The sequence below is a fragment of the Rhipicephalus sanguineus genome, chromosome 9 (genome assembly GCF_013339695.2).
Source record: "Rhipicephalus sanguineus isolate Rsan-2018 chromosome 9, BIME_Rsan_1.4, whole genome shotgun sequence".
NCBI classification, from domain to species: domain Eukaryota; kingdom Metazoa; phylum Arthropoda; class Arachnida; order Ixodida; family Ixodidae; genus Rhipicephalus; species Rhipicephalus sanguineus.
In genome coordinates, this window is record NC_051184.2 from 68930558 (window position 1) to 68953075 (window position 22518).

Genomic DNA, 22518 nt, shown 5'->3' on the forward strand with positions numbered 1-22518 from the left:
TAAAGTAAAACCAGCGTAACATTGAAAATATTACCCAAATACTTTTATGGGGGGTCTTCCTGGTTATACGTCTACACACCGAGCAGTAGTCCTAAGTCACGTTCCTGATTTCGATACTCTTCTTTCCCAGAGAAAAACTTTGAATAGATTATCCGCTAGATCGTTTTGAGCAATCTGTTTTCTGAGCAGCTATTTTCAATTTAAAATTAAAAAGCGAACACAAACTGACTGGCTTGCTTTGCCGGCCGTATAATATTATCCTTTTGTTTTGGTAATTTGAGTGTCGTGACACTATGAATCGATATTTGAATTACCACTGTAATGATGGAGATAATACTTCAATCTACCTTCCTCCTATCTTGATGCAAAAAGGAGAGGAATGCATTAACAGAAAGAAAGCACCACACAAGAGCACAAAGGGCGCTTGTTGTCCGTGTTTTGTCCGTGTTTCTTAGTGCTCCGTCCTCCCCCCCCTCTCCCCTTTTTGCATCAAGATCAGCACACACCGACTAGGCCAAATGTCCGTTTTGCTGCCTTACTAACACAACAAGCAGTCACTTCGCTGCACCCGTTTATTGAACCCCATAAAAACTTAATGTTACAACCAGGGACCAGACTTCCTGGAAGTCATTAGGAGCCGCAGTGTGGAGACAGGCCTTAAAGTACCTTGACCGCTAATCCTAAATGGTTCAACTACTCTGGTAATTAAAGATTTTTGTGTAGCTGATAATTCATTCCAGAGATTCTTGATCAGAAATTTACAGTAAGAATATTATGCAGTGACTAAACTATATACAACTGTTCAAATCATTTGAACGCGGAAGCGCTTCTTGGCTAGGTTGACGAAAGCGCGCTCAGCTAGAGTCCGCCAAAGGCGTCCACGAGCACCGTGTCCGGAAAGCACATGGCTTCTACCACCGGATGTCACGTCCTGCTGGCATCGCCGCAGCAGCACGCGGCGCGTGGTCCAGTATGCCACAACAATGTCACCAGCAGCCGCGGCGCTGGAGAGGGGAGTCACCAAATCAGAAGGGGGACTCCCGGCGCGAAAGGGCCATGCAATGCGCACAAGAATAGTTGGGCCACTGCGTAAGTGCGTCAGTGTCTGCAACATGCGGCCACCGACGTAGCATCTATAAATGGTGCGTGCGCTTGTACGCCATGTCAGTTGGCCTTCAACACAGCTTAGCAACACCACTCTGCAGCACCGCTCCATGACAACAACCTATCGACAAGAAATGCTTTCGTGTTCTCATCTCATAAGAATGTGCTTTGGAATCCTCTGCAACTTTTCGGATTCTTCTGAAATAAAAGTGGTACGGTATCTTACCGAGAAGTGGTACACAGAGTCCACCCCTAGTTGATGGATAGTGAAACATGGTCGTGGTTTCTGGTTTCTCGAAGAGCACAGTGTGTGGTTGATCACTGTCCGAGTAAACAGGCCTCCTTTCGGCTCTTTCCAATATTTGAGCTCGTAGTGTTCCAGAACGCCGGCAGGGGGATATGGAGCTTTCCACATCAGCAATATGCTGGCCTGAGAAAGTTGGTCATACTCCAGACCTTCGGGAGCAGGTGGAGCTGAAAAAAGAGAAGTGCGGTATACTGAGGATGGGAACTACAGAGGTAACGGCAATAATCCTTCAACGTCGTTAGCTACGAACGACAATGCCTTTCTGAAATACAATAGAATATATTTGGTGTGGATATTTAAGTTTGAATGAAGTATTTTTCGAAATAAATGAAATAGAAAAACTGCCAGGTCCTTATTTATTTAGCTCATTATTGAAAGCAGCTATTCTCCTGAAGTACAAACAAAACAAAAACCGCTGCAACATTCTTACGCGGTAACGTTCTGCACGTTGCAGGTACAAGTCTGTTTGACTTATGCTGAGGCAGTAAGATTTTATTCGCCCAAGGCCTCACATGGTTAACGAGGGAAGGAGGTAGGAACAGGAGAGAAAGTAAAGACGGGGATGATACCCAGTCTAGAAAAACTGGTATGCTGTCCTGCACGGGGGAAGAGATGAGGGAGTATATAGAAATAGACGTAGACGTTGAAATATTATAAAAGATAGACATACAAGCAAAGGCTACACCCGAGGAACAAGCATGATTGCATAGATTGCACGAAAAGGGCATTATGGTTTTCGGGCTTTGGGTCATGAGTAATTATGGCTTGGGGTCTATTGCTGACCTAGTATTGCTGACCTACATTACAGTGGACATACGTATGATCTATTTCTTAAATTTAAAATATTAGAGTCTACCAACTATACGAGTGCTAGCTGATACGTTTTTTTTTTCAAACGGGAAACAACTAAGGGCACCACTCATATCAGGAACATTGCGAACTTGAAAATCATCCAATCTTCTCGCCTTAACCGATACAACAAGCTTTAGGCAGTTCGGCGCCCACGCACAAACTATGATCTTCAAATGCTTTATCTGTGTCATCCCTCAGCGCTATATAAATATAAACTACGTGATAAAAACATGCCTTTTTTCCTTAAAACACATTTTTACATTACTCGAACTGATATCGCGAGTGTAACGTTGCTTATGTGTACCTAGAAAAATATTTTTCCTGTTGCTTGAAGTTTGTAAATTCCGGTTTTTTGTTTTTGTTTTGCTCTATATTTTTTTCTCAACATTGCTAAAAGTGTATGAGCACCCTTGTCATCCTTGAATATTTTTGCCATGTTGCTGCTTGTACTTCAAGGCGAGGTGGGACTAGTCAAGCTGCCATTATGCAGCTTCTATCCTATATACCATCCTCGTTATGTACGTTATGTATTTGTGGAAGCAATAAATTAAAAAATTAAAATTAAAATAATGTAAGTAGGATGTACCAGCAAATATTCAGGCCACTTTCTAATCATTTCACAGACCCTTGTTTTTACGATTTCAGAATACAAAAGTTAGTAGAGAGCTTATTTATTTAAATTTATTTATTTAAAGTACCTGCAGCGCCTGAAGGCATTATTGCAGTGGGGAATACACAGGGTAACATATGCTAACATAAATAAATAACTATGAAAACAAGATCAGCAACAACAAAAACAACAACAAAAACAACAACAAAAAAAGATAAAAACGAAAAAACTATGAGCGTAACAGTAGGTCTCCGAACGAAGTTTCAGTGCGACAGCCAACAATCTCCTGTGGAAGCTGATTCCACTGGGAGATTGTGTGTGGAAAAAACGAGTATAGGTATACATTGGTTCTGCAAAACCTTTCTCTTATTTTTAGAGGGTGGTCGCTTCTGTGAGACAAGAAATGGGGAGGTAAAATGTAAGATTCTTTATCTATTTTGACCAAGCCATGAAAGATTTTGAAACGCATTTCTAATCTAATATTTTTTTACGTGTACTTAGTAATTCCCACACCAACCTATCCTTTATTGCAGTAACACTAAACGTGAAGTCATAGTTAGAACTGACAAAATGGGCTGCACGGTTTTGTACCAGCTCGAGCATATTAGATAGGGTTTTACTCTGCGGGTCCCAAGTCACACAGGCGTACTCTAATATAGGTCTGACGTTCGAAAAATAAAATAATTCTCTGATTTTGGGAGGAGCTAAGCGGAAGTTTCGTTTAACAAAATTTACCATTCTACAGGATTTCGCTGTAACATACTCAACGTGTTTAGTCCAAGTAAGATCGCTATCTCGCCTTGTTTTGTTCTAGAGCGCAGCCCTCAGGCCCCCGTTCCTGCGTTGAACGGCTTCGGCGTCGTCGTAACCGGCAGAGTGAACGAGGACGAAAGAGAGCGAACGCAGAGCGCAGCGCCTGGTGAAAGACGGCGATAGCGAGGAGACCGCGAGGAGGAGAGAACGCAAGTGGCGAGGCAACAGGTTCCGCGGTGGCCACCAGCGGCACCACAGTAGAGCGTGGAGTCGTGCGGTCGCCGATGACGTTATCACTAAGTTATGCGGCGAGGACGTCCAACAATGCCATATATGGAAATAAAGCGCTGCATGAAAGCAGGCCTCTCTGCGGCGGCTGTTGTGGAACGCGTCCACGTGCTGCCATCTGCGGTCTCCCGGTTAGCGAGGTAGTCGCTCTACGCTCCGTCTGCGGCGGTTAGAGTGAAATGAGCTGCACAAAGTTGTCCGTGCCAGTCACGCTACTGGCGGAGGAGTGTTCCTTAAAGAAAGAGTTGTGGAAAATGAGGAGTGGTATGCAACTATACATATATACGTGTCCCTGTTAAACTGTTTGTCTCGACTTATCGCAAAATCAAGAACCTAAACAGCTGCGCTCAGAATTTGTATTAGGCAGTACCGCAATCGTGGATGAATTTTTTTTTTTGTCGTCGAGGTTTGCACTACCCCATCACGATGTTGAATTACTACCGTGCACAGGCCTGCAACTAAGCCGTCTGTGCCCCCTCCGTTCCACGGGCCTCAGGCCTAGCAAAGCACCTGACTTCGACCGCTGGATCCGTGGACCTTACCACCGATCATTATTAGATTTTATACAGGAAGCAAATTTGGACGTGTATTTTTGATGCCACCAACAACTTTGTTTAAGGGCACGGTTTAGAAATTTAGAAAAAAAAAACTACCAATGCGCGCAAATGTCGATTCTTCTGTCAGAGAGCTAAAGGGTTGATGAACTGGTGTTCTACAGCGTTACTTAATAAGAAACAGATCCATTAATATGTTATCGCAGATAATTCGTCAATTTTATTCTATTTCCGTTTGTGTGAGGTAACAAAAATTATTTTTACATGTACGTATTGCGATAACATTCCATGGTTTTATTTTGTAGCGGCACGCTTTAACCAACTATGACATAGAAATATTACAAAACCTATTGATTTGGATGCTGAATGATGACCTTAGTTCTGAAATTATTATAGCCAAAGCTTATCGCCCACAACTTGTTATGCTATTCGCTACCTTAAAGAAGTTCTTGCGTATAGGACCTAGTTTTATTTTCTCTCTCTTTCTTTCTTTTTTTTTAAGAATAAGGACAGCGAGGAACGTATACAACCATGTACGCATATTCCGTTTCTCTCCTGTATTTGCTCCATCTGTTTCTGGTATTAGTTTCTTACTATTTCCACACTGCATAACGCTATCTATCAAAATGTAGACTTGTTTATCCTCATTGCTCAATAATGATGGTGTCGAACGACTGCTTTCGATGCCAAAACCGGGAACAATGTTCTCCTCAAGCCGTCCAGTATCGGCTTTTCTTCTTGGCTCCTGTCAGAGCACGTATTTTAATTGCTGTGGAGAAAAATTTAATGAATGAATGAATGAATGAATGAATGAATGAATGAATTACAATGGAGTAGCTGTGGTAGCAAGCTGAAATGCAGATTTTTTAACGCCGTGCATATTCTGAACATCAGTAATTATGATAGAGTGCCGATGCCACTAATAACTAAAGAAAGTTGGAAGAACTTCCTTGCTGTTCTTATTAAAATACTGTTTCTAAAATCATTATGGTATTCATAGCACATTAGATCACTTATTTTATGGCATGGGACGTACAGGTTATGCCGTTTTTTATCAAGGAGACCAATTTTCTCTAGATCGAGTGCAGGACTAAGCAACCGAGAAAACACGCCCATGTTTTCCAGGAAAAAATAACTGTGAAAGTGACAAAAGAAAATTCCTTGTGAACCGCGACGAAACAAAAAACGATGAACGCGGAGGGAGAGCGTTTCTCTCATTCATTTTTTTTCCTCTCTGATTTTAGGGTTGCGTTCATTTTGACCTGAACGCATTTTTACCATAACCGCTTCTTTACCATGCGCCTGATGTAAGCTAAGCTAGCGATCTTAAGATTCCTAAATGCAAATTATTTAAGTACCGCTCTGATGCATAAATTCACGCTGGCGTGATTTCGAAAAGCGCCTACCAGTACATAATTTCGAAGTGCTCGGATACTCCCACGAAAGTCGCGGATTCGATCCCGGCCTCGGTGTCGCGTGTCGATGGAGACGAAATTCTAGATGCCCGTGTAGCGTGCGATGTCAGTGCACGTTCAACACTGGCTTGTCGAATTTGCCGGAGGTTTACACCGTGGCGTGCACATAAAATCCCAGGAATTATTAAAAAATAGTTTCGTAGTCGTCAACGTACATTCGTGCTCACGCGTAGCGTGAATACGAAAGCGCACGCTGCACGGTACTATCAGCGACGGCTACCTACACTATTGCGAGGCGCGGCCCGCGCGCGGTGCGTAAACCGTGAGACCAGGGGCGTAGCCAGAAATTTTTTTCGGGGGGGGGGGGATTCAAACATACTTTATGTATGTTCGTGCGTGCGTTTGTATGTGTGCGTGTATATATACGCAAGCAAAACTGAAAAATTTCGGGGGGGGGGTTGAACCCCCCCCCCCCCCTTGGCTACGCCCCTGCGTGAGACTAATTTACCATCGTGTGCAACGCTTCGCCTAAGCGCGACTTTGTCACAGGCAGTTACCGATGGCGCTATGCACTCGATAATGAAACAACCGCACCGCAAAACCGCACACGCGAAGAGCTTATCTTGGCACAGGTACGCGTGGCTGACAGAACCTCTTGGCATGTGCTTCCGTGTCCACGCTAAACATGCGCACGACTGTAGCCTACATACTACGGAATGTGTCAGGAACAAGGTGTTCCAAACACGTGACTATATATATATATATATATATATAATATATATATATATATATATATATATATATATATATATATATATATATATATATATATATATATATATATATATATATATTGTTACGATGGGGTGTGTTTATTTACAAGTGAATAAATGAAAGGGACGAAGGGTTGCCGCGCCGACACCGAGTTGCTTCGAAGACAGACGCACTTCGTTCTCCTCTTCCTTTGACACCGTTATCGCTTCAGCGTAACACTCCTCCTTTCCCAGACGAAGCCCTCTGGGCGAGTATAAATTACGTGCGCTAAGAGTCACGGGGATGATAGCGCTTTAGGCGGGCGACGTGAGCAAGCTGCGTCTTCCTAGAACGGTAGCCGTGAGCTACGAGGCGAGCGATCGAATACGTGACATCACTTAAGCGATCGACGATGACGAAAGGGCCGGTGTAACGAGCCAGAAACTTTTGGCACAGACCGCGCTTGCGGAGTGGTGTCCAAAGCCACACTTTGTCCCCTTTTTCGTACGACACGTCCTTGTGTCGCGAATCGTAGGCGAACTTGGAGCGGTCCTGGGACGCCAACGTACGGAGCTGAGCAATGCGACGTGCTTCTTCTGCGCGGCAGAGAGTCTGGGCAATAGAAGAGTCCGCACGAGCGTTTAAAGGTAAAATGGTGTCAAGGAAGCTGCGGGGTGGTCTAACATAAAGAAGATAGAATGGACTGTAACCAGAGGTTTCATGCTTTGCCGTGCTGTAGGCGTAAGTGATAAAGGGTAAGATGTCATCCCAATTTTTGTGCCTGGAATCGACGTACATCGAAAGCATGTTGGTCAATGTCCTGTTGGTGCGCTCAACGAGACCGTTTGTCTGCGGGTGATACGGGGTCGCGTGGCGAAACTGACAAGCACAGAGACGCAAGAGCTCTTCTACTGCATCGGCCACGAACTGGCGACCACGATCGCTCACAATAATACGAGGTGGTCCATGGCGCAGTATAACCGAAGACAGGAGAAAACTCGATACATCGATAGCCGTGGCCGTTGGCATCGCTTTGGTTTCCGCATAACGTGTCAGATGGTCAACGCAGACTATAACCCAACGGTTGTTGTTTGATGAACGTGGAAATGGGCCGAGAAGATCCACTCCAACCATTTCGAAAGGCGATGAGGGTGGTGTCACAGGGTGAAGGAGACCGGCCGGAGCAGTATTTGGTCGCTTGAATCGCTGACACTTATCACAACTGGCCACATACTTTTCTGTATTGCGTCGCATACTAGGCCAGTAGAATCGACACAGTATGCGGTGGTACGTTTTGGCGAAACCCATGTGCCCAGCAGATGCGTCATCGTGCATAGCATGAAGTACGTGCGTTCTCAAATTCTTAGGGACCACTAAAAGAAGGCGGGCACCATCAGCTGTGTAATTCTTTTTGTAGAGCAAGCCATCTTGGATAACAAAGCCGTTTTTACCTATCGGCTGAGCGGCTGAATCGAAGAGGGCATCCAAGCTGCGGTCGTTGCGCTGTTCCTTCCGGAAGGTGGCGAGATCAGGAAAAGCAGTATCATCGATGGCAGCTAGAAAATCGTCAAAATTGTCAGCGTCACATGCAGTTGTTGGTAGAGGGAGCCTCGAGAGACAGTCGGCGTCAGCATGATGGCGGCCACTCTTGTAACGAATTTCAGTCAAATTCTTGCAAACGTAGCGCCCATCGCGCAAGGCGGCCAGACGGGTCACGGAGACCAACCAACCAACATAAGGAATGGTGGTCGGTAATGATCGAAAAGTGCCGCCCGTAGAGATATGGGCGGAACTTATGGACAGCGAAAACCACAGCGAGGCACTCTTGTTCAGTCACGGTGTAATTCTTCTCGGCCTTGCTCAATGAACGACTGGCGTAGGCAACGGCATGCTCGGCGTCATCGAAGCGCTGGATGAGAACAGCGCCGAGACCTATTCCACTTGCGTCGGTGTGCACTTCTGTTGTAGCAGAAGGGTCAAAATGGCGCAGTATGGGCCCAGAAGAGAGAAGGAACTTAAGTTGGCGAAACGAAGAATCACAATCCGCTGTCCAGATAAAAGGCGTATCCTTGCACAGCAATGAAGTCAAAGGGTAGGCAGTATCAGCGAACTTGGGCACAAACCGTCGAAAGTAGGAGCAAAGACCCAAGAAACTTCTTAGTTCGCGTTGTGATTGCGGTTGTTGAAAACTGCTAACTGCAGCAACCTTCTGGGGGTCTGGACGCACACCATGCTTGTCCACGAGATGTCCAAGTACAAGCGCTTCTCGTTGGCCGAAGTGACATTTCTTCGAGTTGAGGGTAAGGGCAGCTTGTTCAAGGCACGTTAAAACAACGTCAAGTCGATTATTGTGTTCGGCAAAAGTGCGACCAAAAATGACGATGTCGTCAAGGTAGCATAAACAAATCTCCCATTTCAGGCCGCGTAGTACCGTGTCCATAAACCTTTCAAATGTCGCAGGAGCGTTGCACAAACCAAACGGCATGACATTGAATTCAAACAAGCCGTCTGGTGTGACGAAAGCGGTTTTCTCTTTGTCGACGGAATGCATGGGTATCTGCCAATAACCCGATCGGAGGTCCACAGATGAGAAGTAGGATGCGGAATGAAGACAGTCGATAACGTCATCTATACGGGGAAGTGGATACACATCCTTTTTCGTCACAGAATTGAGGCGCCGGTAGTCTACGCAAAACCTCCAGGACCCGTCTTTCTTTTTCACGAGGATGACCGGCGCAGCCCATGGGCTAGCAGAATCTTGGATGACGCCCTTGGCCAGCATGTCGTCCACCTGTTCAGCGATCACCTTGCGTTCAGATGCGGACACGCGGTATGGTTTCTGCCTTATGGGATGCGCGGAGCCTGTGTCGATCCTGTGGCCAGCCCGCGTATTTGGAACACGAACTTTGGTAGCGTCCTGGGTGAAATCAAACAATGAAGCATGCTTGCTAAGGACGCTGACCAGGGCTTGACGCTTCTCGGAGGGCAGTGCCTTGTTGACCATATTCAGAAACGGTGACGAGTCTTCAGGGACACCAGGGCCAGTTTCATGCGCTCGGCCTTCGAGCGAGGCGTCATTACTTAAGGCGTCTATGCTGAGGCTGGTATCCGCTTCAAACGAGGCAAGTCGCATACCGCTGGGTAGCACAACAGGCTGGTTTGATAAATTTGACACCCACGACGCACTTGTTCCACAGTCCACAGAGATAATACAACGAGGTACAAGCACGCCTTTCTTCGCAGTGACCGAAGGCACGGGCTCAACAATAGCATCAAATGCTTCGGTGTCGACACGACCAACAGTAACTTGGACGCTGGACAAGGAACGTGCCGGTAAGACGGAATCTTCAAGGACGGCGAGGGTGCGCGAACATGTAGCAGGTTGGTCGGCAGGAGGAGAGAGGAAGAGCTCGCCAGTACCGCAGTCAAGAGTGGCACCGCACTGTTGTAGGAAATCTAGTCCAAGAATGACATTATGCGTGGATTTAGCGAGCACTGCGAATTCGGCTTGATACACGTTATCAGAGAAATGAACGTTCGCGGTGCACACACCAAGGGGTCGGAGCAATTCTCCACTCACAGCACGAAATGTATTATCGTTATTCCACTGAAACATCACCTTACGGCCTAACTGAGTTTTGAAGTCCATGTTGATAACAGAGACACTCGCTCCCGTGTCCACTAAAGCCAGCGTAGTAACATTGTCCACAGAAACACGAATCTTGTTATGACACATGGTGACTGGCGGAGGCATAGGGGCATGTAGCTGAAGATGACTGGCGACCTCACCTCCATCGGTCGCGCCGCCTAGTTTCCCGGTGGCGGTGACGTGAGACGTCGTCGAGGAGATGGGGACCTTCGGTGGCGCGAAGACGGTGGCGTCAAGCTCCGCACAGAAGCCGGCGAGTCGCTGCGGTAATTCACCCGATGGTTTGTCCTGCTGTCCGAGTCAGAGGGCCAGTGTGTCCTGTCAACGGGCTGATTGCTGCGCCGATAGAACGTACGCGGTCGCTCATGGGACGGTGCTGACATGCGACGGCGATGAGGACAAAATCGGGCGACGTGGCCGCGGACGCCGCAGTTGAAGCATATAGGGCGCTCACGGGACGTACTGATATTGTCAGTAGAAAGATGAATGGCCCGGCCGTCCCACTCCTGAGAAACTGCAGGTGGTCTGCGTGCGTAACCATCATACGACTGGTAACTCGGACGCGCATTCGTAGAAGGGCTTGGCACTCTAGGGCGAGGCGCGAAGTTGTAGGCATCAAAGGAGGCGGCGTTGATGGACGTCACGCCAAAGTCGCAGGGAGGAAAGGGCTCTCGGGCCTTAGGAGTCGGGAGAGAAGCCGCCTCACGTCGGTCGAGCTCTTCGCGCACTACTTGCCGAATCACCGACGCAAGGTCAGATGGGGTTGGAAGCACGTCGACACTGGCGACATTAGTTACGTTGGCCAGGCGTCCGAACTTTGGCGTAATTCGTCGAGCTTTCAGAGCTTCAAATGTACGGCAGTGCATAATGACGTCACTTACAGACTCCAGACTGTCTTTTGCTATGAGGAACTGGTATACGTCCTCCGCGATCCCTTTTAGAAGATGACCAACTTTGTCCTCTTCTGTCATCCGAGGGTCCAGGGCCTTGCACAACTTGAGCACTTCCTCGATATACGTCGTGCAGGTTTCCCCGGGAACCTGCGCTCGCTACATGAGAGTTTGCTCGGCGCGCTTCTTTTTAGCTGCGGGATCTCCGAAGCACTTCCTAATTTCCTCTACGAACGTCTGCCACGTCGTCAAGCTTTCTTCATGGTTTTCAAACCATACAGATGCTGTTCCCTTAAGGAAGAGGCCTACATTGTTCAGCTGGCCGGTAGCATTCCAGCCATTAAACCGACTCGCCCGTTGGTAGAAGCTGAGCCATGCGTCGACATCCTCCCCAGGTTGTCCGGCGAAGGTTCGGGGCTCTATGTAGGGCTGCCATGGAATACTGGAAGCAGGTGGCAGGTTGTCGTTGTTGCCGTCAGAGGCCATCGCGGGTGGCAGGCCAGCAATTCGTCGACTTCAGCGAAGCTCCACGTATTGCGCCTCAGCGGTCGGTGCGTCGTCGTTCGTCGGGGGCGCCGTTATCGTACCCAGCACCTTCCACCAAAAACTGTTACGATGGGGTGTGTTTATTTACAAGTGAATAAATGAAAGGGACGAAGGGTTGCCGCGCCGACACCGAGTTGCTTCGAAGACAGACGCACTTCGTTCTCCTCTTCCTTTGACACCGTTATCGCTTCAGCGTAACAATATATAGAAACAAAAACTCCATAATTCGGAACTGGCGTCCAAATTCAGCCAGACCGGCACCAATATGTTGGTCGAACCTTGACGCCAAGTTACCTCCAGATTTGACCCATAGAGAATATATGGCAAAGGCTGCCTTTAAAATAGCAATGTTAGCTAGCAATTTGCACTAAGTCCCCCCACCCACCACCGCACTCTGACCTTCGCTGTCCAGACTCTTGCAGGACTAACTTTCGTGACTGCGGCCTGCTAGCTGAGGTGATCTTGGAGACGTCTGGTCTAGAAGCTAAACTGTTTTGAAACGTTATGCTTGCCATAATTTGTTTTACCCTCTACTCTTTCTAATTTATTTATTTATTTATTTGTGAGACCCTCAGGGTACATTGTACATTGTAGAGGGGAGGGGCAGAAATACAGATTAAGACCAAGGTAAATACAGGATTAATTGTAACTAACTACAGTGCACAGAACAACACTACATAATAGTAAATTAGTGCACACAAAAAGTGCACTTTATTAACAGACAATGAAAAATATCACACAAAGACCACATTAAAGGGGTCATGAACCACTTTTCTAAGTAATGATCTAATGACCTCATTATCGGAGTTTACTGCCTCCCGAATCGATTGCCTCAAAAATTTCTGGAATCCGTCAAGAACGAGTGGAGTTCCGGGGGCTTGGCGCACGCTCTCAGCGCTTTCTCTCTTTTCTCGTCCCGACGAGCGCACTGGAAGCTACGCAGGGAGGGATGGCACGGAGGAAAGAAGTTACGTCAGCGCGCGTCGTGAAACGCGATCGCTCTCGCGTTGTGATTCGCGTGCGCGAGTGTGGCTACCATGGAGGAAGGAAAAATAAGGAGAGGCCCTGACGTCACATTCGTGAAGCCTCCACATCGCAAACACCCGCATCGCCTCCTAGCGAAGGAGCCTCGAAACATTTCGCGATTTCCGTCGTGTCGTTTGCCAGCACATGCGCGATTCGAGCCTTTTTTTTTTTTTTTTTTGCGCCGTGCAAGCGGCGCCGCGGCCCCGCGGCGCAGTCGGTTCACGCATGCTGCTCCTTGTGTGCGTAGCTTTAGGAAAGCTCCGCAATGCCCAGCTGTTGCGTATGGTTGCGTATACCCGGTGCAAATCGCGTGAACTGCGGAAAGTACCGGGTGTCACTTTTCATGTGTATGTACACGTTCGCTATATTGCTGATCACTAATGCGTGGTACTTGCATGCGAAGCTCTCGGATGTGCGCTGTGTTGCTTCTTACTCATTGTGTCAACTCAGAACACACGTGAACTTTTGTTTTTGGCGTCTGACGCGCCGTACGTAACATGCGCCGAAGGCATCGTACGTTTTTTAGAGGCTGTGTCGTTCAACGAAAGGGCAATAAACTTATGTTGTTGTTATCGAACTACCTGATGTGTGTATTGTGCGGTGTGCGCTCGCTGCATGCTTGTTGTGTGCGTACTGGAATTACAAACTTTACGTGCACGATCAGCGGTGTCCTCTTTTCGACGTGAAGTTACGTCAACTATAGGTTGGCGTTGCGCCGAATAGCTACTACGCTCACTCCATATATACACGAACAAAGAACCGCTAATCCGGCAACAGATCGGGAAATCGGGCTACGAGAAAGGGAAGGCCTAACGCCCAGCAGAACGCGTAAGTCAATGCTAGGTGAGTTCGAATACGATGATGCAGGGGCTGAATGTTTTTGATCGCGGCACGTACCGGTATTCTGTGCTGTTGCACAAAAACGCTCCACGAAGAATTTCAGCACGCAGCGCTCGGGCCTGCCACGCGCGAACAGCCTGGTAAATGTCTGCTTGCAACATTTTACTGCGTGCGAACCGCACAATACGCGCTAAGTTTACGCCGGGACTACAAATCTGCGCAGAAGCTAACCACCGCGGAGAGCACGCCGCGGGGCTTCTGCTGTTTTGTTTGCCCCATACCGGTTTGTTTGCCCCATAAATCTGACGTCACTTCCGCCACACTTTTCGCAATGCATTGAAATACGATAGGGCCTCTCCTTAGTATTCCTTCCTCCATGGTGGCTACCGTGAAAAGTTAGCAGACTGAGGAGTGCGGCGCCGACAAGTGGCGGCACCCGTGATAAGAAGCGCATCTGATCTGAACACCGCTCTCGATTTATGTCGGCTATCAGCCAATGAGGATGCTATGTCTTTTGCGACGCGGAGAAGCAGATACGCGACGTCAACCGGCAGGCGCTTCGCCCACCGACGAGAGTGAGAACCGGCCTCTGTTTGAAAAGAGGGCGCCTGAGAAAACAGCAACTTCGCGCTCTGCTTGCAGCCTTTACGCGGCGCGCACGACCGCAATATCTGGCTGAGCAGTTCATAGCCATGACAGCTTTCCGCAGGATGTTTTTTTTCAACAAGCCCAAGAGGTGCTTCATGACCCCTTTAAGCAGCGGATGTACGCCAATAAGCATGTAGCATCTACCTGTTGATACAATTCATTATTTCAAGTTTATTAGTGCATTCTTCAAACAAGTGGGTTTGAAGAATGTACTAATAAACTACACATGAAGCTCATGAGCGTGTATTAAGAGAGATGTGTACTGGTTTCAGATAGGTATGAATTTTTTTACATATTTTCAACGTTGTACAGCGAAGGGCAAGACAAAGGGGCATAGAAGTGTTCTCCTACTCGCCTTTGGCTTGCACCTTTGCCCTACTTCGCGCATCTCAGCTTTAATTTTATAAAACGCAGTAATCCCCCCACCCCAGGCGCTTCCCTCTTGCACATAAATGTTTTAGAGTTGACTGACAACAATAAAAATATCACCCTAAGAAAGGAGTGAGCCAGAGAACTTACGAGCAGAAGGCGTTATGAAGTTCGTGGAGGCGAACAATGGCGATCGACCAGCACCGTTCTGGGCATACACCTTCGCTTGGTATCGAGTGTAAGGCAGGAGGTCCCGGTAGGTTATCGACGTCCAGTTGACCATCGTTTGTCGCAGCTCGGTTTCCCAAGGGTCAATGCTGTCCATTTCCACATAGTAGGATGTGATGGGCCCGTTGCGCTGTCCGCAGGGTACCTCGGCCCAGGTTAGCGTGTCGGTGTTCCGTGCAATGTTTGTGTAGTGCAGCTGATTTGGCACTCCCTCAGGGACTGCAGTAGTAATGCAACATTGACAACTTTTTCTCATTACTTTGTCATGGTCGCAAGTGAAATTAACGAGCGCGCATGTAGCCAAATGAAAATATTGCAGTGTTAACTGTTTTTCTTTTCTCGTTTTAAATCAGATTACGAGAAAACGTTTACCACTTCGCGAATCGATGGGTTGTGCACTGAACATCATTACGACATCCGTCCCCTTACCAGGCGTTGCGCATTTAAAGCTTGAAAGATGCTTTGGCGAGCATAATCCGTTGATGACGGCTCACTTAGCGTAAAAATCACTTCTTTCAAAAATAATAAATAAATAAAAATAAAAGAACGAGCATCGAAAAGGTGACATAGGTGTCATACTGGCTGCATGCAACCAGATTGTCTGCGTTTGGCAATTGATTGCATACGCATCACACTGAATGTTTACACGGTTGCGAAAGGCGCTATATCGATCAGCATGGAGGAGGAATTAGATCACAAAGCTGTGACATGCCAAAACAGCGGCAGCCTCGAAACTGTGAGAAATCTGCAACATCATTGCCCGCTTGCAAAGTAGAACGAAGCCACGTGAGAGGGGTTCTTAAATTGCGCGTCAGGCTTATAACACCAAAACGAACTCACGCGCTTGGTCCGTGTCGAAAGTCGCAGTCGTCTCAGGGCCGTGCTTGATGGTGACGGCTGATACGGAAAAATGGTACTTGGTGTAGGGGCGCAGTGGCGTCAGGTCCACGCTGTGACTCGTCGGTGGCACCATCACTGTCGTGTCTATTTGGTCAAGTGCTTGACAAGGCTGTATACGCAACGCCAGTGGCCTGTAGACGACGTGATAGTTCCGAATAACGCCGTTCTTTTGTTCCGGAGGGCCCCAAGAGACAGTCGCGTTCCGGGAGCCATTTCGAAGGAGCTTTACGTAGGCCACCATGCCAGGAGCTGCGTGGAAGAGAGACAGAAACGTCAACTTGCGCATCCGAAACCACACGAAAAGAAAAGTGTACCTATGTCGAGTACTGCGTAAATCTGAATATTGTACCCTATGCCACCGCATTGACGTCAAAATAGCGGATGCCGACAAGATCAGGCTCATCTTAAAGGGCATTGAAGACGACGCCTTCCCGATGCTGCTGGCAAAGAACTAAAAGCCGCCTTACTAAAGCAGTCCAATGTAGAAACATCGTTGCGATGTCATTGCTCTGATTTATGTTCTAGCTTAGACTGTGATATTTATGTCGCAGGAGCACTGCGAAGGTTCTAGCGAATGAAAGGGCTCGTGATGTTTTTTTAGGTGGGAGGGGGAGGAGAGAGGCGGGGGGGGGTTGAAGTCTGGCGCAAGCACTGGTTGTTTCCTTGCGGTGCAGCACGGCCATCTTCCTCTGTGGACAAGTTTTAAGGTTCTAGCAGACCTCTTAGCAAAGTTGGCAAGAATTTAAGAAAATCCTCTTCCGTGAGACTTGCAAGTAAGGCGCAACTTCAGCCAATTCCGGCGCTGGATATGATTAATGAAGACAGAGAGTCAGGGACACAAGGCGCTCGCGAAAGAAAAGCTTTTCAAATTCGGCTCTTTTTGGTTGCAACATGTCTGATAAAATGTCTGGGATTACCATATTGTTTGATAGGAGCGCGTGCCTCTAACTTATAGAATTACATATAAAGGGTAAGTGCTGCGCCATGGCAGCAACTAGGTAAGTTTGCTACGTTGTTTTATGGAGAACACACACACACACACACACACATATATATATATATATATATATATATATATATATATATATATATATATATATATTGTAATGAACAGAGACGGACACAGCACCCGTTCCTGGGCCAGCTGTTCTATTGTCTGAACCTCTTCTTCCTCTCCTCGATCAGCTCCCCCACTCGGCCAATGACTGCCGTGAAGTCTGCAGATGTGGCACCAACTGGTCAGAGAGGATGTTCGTGCTATCTGCGTGCAGGTCAGGTTGTGGTGTTGGAACGTCCACCTTGCAGCCTGTTTCTGTGCCTCCCGCTTGGCGGAACGCCAAGCAGTCGCTGGAGGTATTGCAGCGCACAGCTGCACAGACGGGAAGGTTCTCGGCTGAAGCGTGGTCGGAGTGACGCCGTTCCCGAGGTCCGTGTTCGGTAGTGGTCTCTGGCTGTGATGAACGCGCGTCGGATACCGACGCGGAATCTGAATGCTCAAGTGGTGAACTGCAGCGCACAGCTGAAGCATCGAGGTGAAATCTCTCCTGAGCTCCGTCGGCGGTGGCGGTCGGGATGGACTGGGTGGTGGCAGAGAGGTGGTAGGGATTCCTGCCAAAAGCAGCAATGAGCTTGAAGCTCCACTCCTCCCAGGACTGCTGCCGCGCGCCTTCGTACCTATGCCACGCCGCGGCACCATTTCGAAGGCGGTCTATGGCTACACACCACTTCTGCTCTTCCGTCCACGCCATGCGAGCTCCGAGAGCGTTCACGGTCGCTACTCAGTTGTCGGCGTCGTCCTGAGAGCCGTTGAACTCCTGTAGTTCGAAGGCAGCCGGCGGTGGTGGGACGGCAGGCGAAAAACCGGACAGTGCGGACGCTAAGCAGCCCAGTTGGTTAGAGAGTTGCGTGAGAGTACACCGGAACTCGCTGCGCTGCTTGGGTGAGCTCGCCTCAAGGTCGTGCGAGGCGGCTATATCCAACATAGCGTTGATGGCGCACAATTCCGGCACGATCGCAGGAAACAGCGCAGAGCTCGACGCTGTCAATGCGTGGACCGTGACGCGGAGTCGCGCGATCGTACGGGAAAGCTCGGCGGCGCTTTCAGGAGATCCGCACGCGGAGCCAACGGTGATACCCGAGGAGGAGGGGGTCCCTGTGCTCACTGCGGCGGGATCCTTGCCAGCGGGCGCTTGGTCTGCGCCCCTCAGCAACTCAGGTGCCGAGGAAGTCCTGAGCGAGAGGTCGTCGCCACGGGAAGCGTGAACAGCGTTCCCGGGCAACAGGAGGCCGTACGCTGTCGTGACGGCGCCGGGGTAAACCTGCCTTTTGGCCACCGAGGAGGCCTGGACGCCGTCCTCGAATGGTGGCATTGGTTCTACCGGCAGAAGTAGGGTCCTGGTGTCCATGAGCGAGGAAGCGTGGACGGCGTTCCTTCGATGGAGACACCCGCAACGCCGACGGCCTACGAGCACTTACAGGTGGCTTCAGCCTTAAGGTTCAGTTGTCGTTGACTGCGTCATTGTAATGAACAGAGACGGACACAGCACCCGTTCCTGGGCCAGCTGTTCGATTGTCTTGGCGTTCCAAGCGACTGCTTGGCGTTCCGCCAAGCGGGAGGCACAGAAACAGGCTGCAAGGTGGACGTTCCAACACCACAACCTGACCTGCACGCAGATAGCACGAACATCCTCTCTGACCAGTTGGTGCCACATCTGCAGACTTCACGGCAGTCATTGGCCGAGTGGGGGAGCTGATCGAGGAGAGGAAGAAGAGGTTCAGACAATAGAACAGCTTGCCCGAGAAACGGGTGTTGTGTCTGTCTCGCTCATTACAATATATATATATATATATATATATATATATATATATATATATATATATATATATATATATATATATATATATATGATTCCTGTAATTTGTCTGTGCGTCAACGAAAATGTACGAGCCTGAAACATTAGAAAAAGCCATCATTCACCGCCGTTCCACTAAAAATGAAGAGGGGAGCACACGGGCAGCAAACGCCTATTAAGTTCCTGCACGAAATGGCAAATGTATGTGACAAGCCGAACAAGACGGCTAATGTCGTGAAATGGAGAATGCGGCAAAAATACGCAAGCACCGTGCTGCTCAAGTGGACAACTTTAAAAGGAGCATACGCTAAATTAAAAAACGAATTTTCTGAAGACACATGTCGGATTTATTTAGAGGGTGTGTGATTGGCTACGGTTCGCAATTCTGTGTCATCTGTGCCGTGTCCAACAGCGCTTCGCTGGTCGTCCACCTTCACGGAGCGGAATGGCCCGTAATTTTAAGTGCGGAGCACTCTAGGAGCCCGGCCTGTCGTATGCTGTCGTTTGCTGTCATGTCATTTCGATCAGCGTCACGATGGTAAAACCATGTATAGCATAGCCATGTATAGCATAACCATGAATATTACAGTATAGCATGAGGGTGACAAAGGAAAGTAAGAGTTAGGTGAAGTGATGTGAGGATGAGAAAGAGAGATAAGCAGAAGGGAGAGGTAAAGCATAGCATAGCCACGCAGGCAAATCATGTGTAGCACAGCCATACATTGCATAGTAAGGGTGCGGGAAAGAGACGTGCGGGGGAGGAGGAGGGAAAGGATGAGGGGTCCTGTATAACGACACGCATGCAAAACCATGTGCAGCCCCGCCATGAATACTATCGTATAGCAAAGGGGTGAAAGAGGGAAGTGGGGGTGTGGAGCAGAGGTGTGAGAGTAAAAGGAAGAAAAGGAGGCGTGAAGGGTAAAGCATAGCATAATCATGTTTAGTGCATTACAGACAGGGGTGAAAAAGGAAAGTTAGGGTGTGGAAGAGTGATGTAAGGAAAGGAGGTGAGAGAAGGTAGATCATATCATAGCCGTGTATGATGTAGTATAACAAGGGGGAGGCAAAGAGAAGTGAGAGTCAGGAGAAAGGAAAGGATGAGGTGGGCGAAAGCATAGCGTAACCACGTATAGTACAATATGGCAGGGGGGTGGGAAGCTGAAGTGAGGATTAGGAGGAGAGATGTGAGGTTGAGGAGGGTGGAAAGGAGGATGGGAGGGTAAATCTTAGCATAGCCGTGTACTGTAAACTACAGCAAGGGGTGGCAAAGAGAAGTGAGGGTGAGGAGTATAGATGTGGAGGATACAAAGGAGAAGAGAGGGTAAAACATAGCATAACCGTGTATACTACAGAATAGCAAGGGCTGGAAAAGGGAAGCGAGGGTGGGCAAGACTGATTTGAGGGTGAGGAAAGAAAGGAGGGAAGGGTAGAGCATAGCATCGCCGTGCATATTGCAGTATAACAAGGAGGTGTGACAGCAAAGTGAGGTGAGGAAGAGAGATGTGAAGGTGAGGGCAGAGCAGAGGAGGGAGAGTGTAAAGCATAGCATGACGGTGTACAGTATAGGATAGCAGGGGCAGTAAATACTGGAGGAAATCTGCCCAGGCTCCACTGCTGCCATAGTACTCCATAAATGAAGAGACAACAGTCCAATAAAGAAAAGTGTAAGGCAGGGAGACACATCTCCCCAATGCTATTCACGGCGTGCTTATAGAAAGTTTTCAGAGATCTAGAGTGGGAACAGTTAGGGTTACAAGATAATGGAGACTACCTTAGTAACCTGCGATTCGCAGATGACATTGCATTGGTGGGTACCACAGGGGACTAATTGCAGCCCATGATTACTGAATTGGGCAACGAACGTATAATGGTAGGTCTGAAAATTAATATGCACAAAACACAAGTAATGTACAACAGTCTCGGAAGAGAACAGCGCTTGCGATAGGTAGCGAGGCACTGCAGGGGGTAAAGGAATACATCTACTTAGGACAGGTAGTTACCACGGAGCCGAGCCCTGAGTCAAGTAACTAGAAGGATAAGAATTTGGGGCGATCACATCCGGCAGGCGTTCTAAATCATGAACGGTAGTTTACCACTATCGCTTAAGAGAAAGGCATTGTATATGACAGCTCCATCTCACCGGTACTTATCCACGGAGCAGAAGCCTGGAGGCTTACAAAGAGGACTCTACTTAAATTTTGGATGTTACAGCGAGCAATGGAGGGGAAAATGATAGGTGTAACCATAAGGCACAAGAAGAGAGCAGAGTGGGTAAGGGAAAAAACGGATGTTAAGGATATCTTAATTGAAAACAAGAAGGAAGGGACATGGACAGTACATTTAGCGCATAGGCAAGATAATCGCTCGTCATTATCAGTAACTGACTGGATTCCAAGATATGGCAAACACGCGAGGGGATAAAGAAATTAGTTGCGCAGATGAGATTAAGAAGTTTGCGGGTATAACGTGGCAGCAGCAAGGACAGGACCGGGTTGATTGGCGGAACATGGAAGATGCCTTTGCCCTGATGTGGGCGCAGTCAGGCTTATGATGAACAAGGACTGGAAATTGGAAATGATGGTGAGGAGGAAGGAAAGGAGGAGGGAAGGGTAAAGCATAGCATAGCCGTCTATAGTATAGCATAGCAAGATGGTGGAAAATGGAAGTGATGATGAGGAGGAGCGGAGAGGGCGCCACTGCATCACAAGTGAAGGTTACCCTCCCCGCCATGGACGCCTAGCAGGCTTCACGTTTGGAACGCCAGCGCTTGCTTGCCCGTGTACACCATCGTCGCCGGAGGGCAGGCGAATCACTGGTTCGCACTTCCTACAGCTTTCACGTTGAGTGCAAGTGCATACGGTTTTCTACGCAACTAGTAATACTGTAGTGCTGCTGAATAAAGTGTCTCAAAGAGGCTCTGTTCCGAAGAAATGTATTCCACCGGAGTCAGCCGGACGCCATAACTCTATAAAATTAACAATAATAATGATAATAATTTCGAAGGTTTACGTACCAAGACCGTGCCATCATTATGAGATACGTGGTAGCGGAGGGCTCGGGAAATTTCAATATTATGGGGTCTTTGACGTGTACTGATATGGTATAGTTTGCGGGCGTCCAGAATTTCGCCTCCATCTTAATGCGAACGCGGAGGCTGGAGAGCGAACCCGCGTCTTTCGGGTCAACAGCTGACCACCGCGGCGGCATTACGCTAGGATGTCCGCTACGACGTTAGGGCAACTTTAGCGATTTCTGTCACTTGCAGTAGCATAGAAAGCTGCGCCGTTCTAATTGAGCTTTGGCGGAGAATATCTCACACTATCACGGTTAGCGCAAAGCAGTGAAATATCCATGATGAAGGAACATTGTGCACACGCAGGTATATAGTCAGAATTAATCCTTCTTCGTTATGGTGTCAATGGTTTTTACAAGAGGCTATACTTCGATAGTCACATTAAGCGTTAGCTAATACATTACCCCCTATCAGCATTGACTCATGTCTCTGTGAATCATATATACTTTATACCTCTCCGTAAATCATATTTACCTTATAATGAACTAAACCTACTATCACGAAATGCTCTGCAAACGTCTTCACAAAACACTTACAAAGAGCACGTGAGCCCCAATAACGATGTGTTTCGGAAAGACTAAAAAAAATACCGGCTGAGTAAAGAAAAAAAAGTGCGCAGAAAGATCTTCTCTCAAAAGTTTATTGCTGGCCATCAGTGTGAACGATATGAGATGCTAAATTGGGAAGACTATCGCGCCAAGACTAACAGCGTTACGACCTGTGATATAGCGAATGACATTTTGCTGATCATCTACAGAAGAGATATGACTTACAACAAATCACTGAGGGACTCTACAAGGAAAGTTTCACAGCAGCATTGAAAATAACAGCACGACTTTCATAGTGTTCAGTGTAATGTGT

At 48.0% G+C, this 22518-nt stretch overlaps 1 protein-coding gene across 1 annotated transcript in view; it reads right to left on the reverse strand.

Annotated features, from left to right (window-relative positions):
* LOC119405297 (receptor-type tyrosine-protein phosphatase kappa) overlaps positions 1–22518 on the reverse strand; it is a 227174-nt gene that overhangs the window by 46949 nt on the left and 157707 nt on the right. The gene's annotated exons all lie outside the window — the stretch shown is intronic.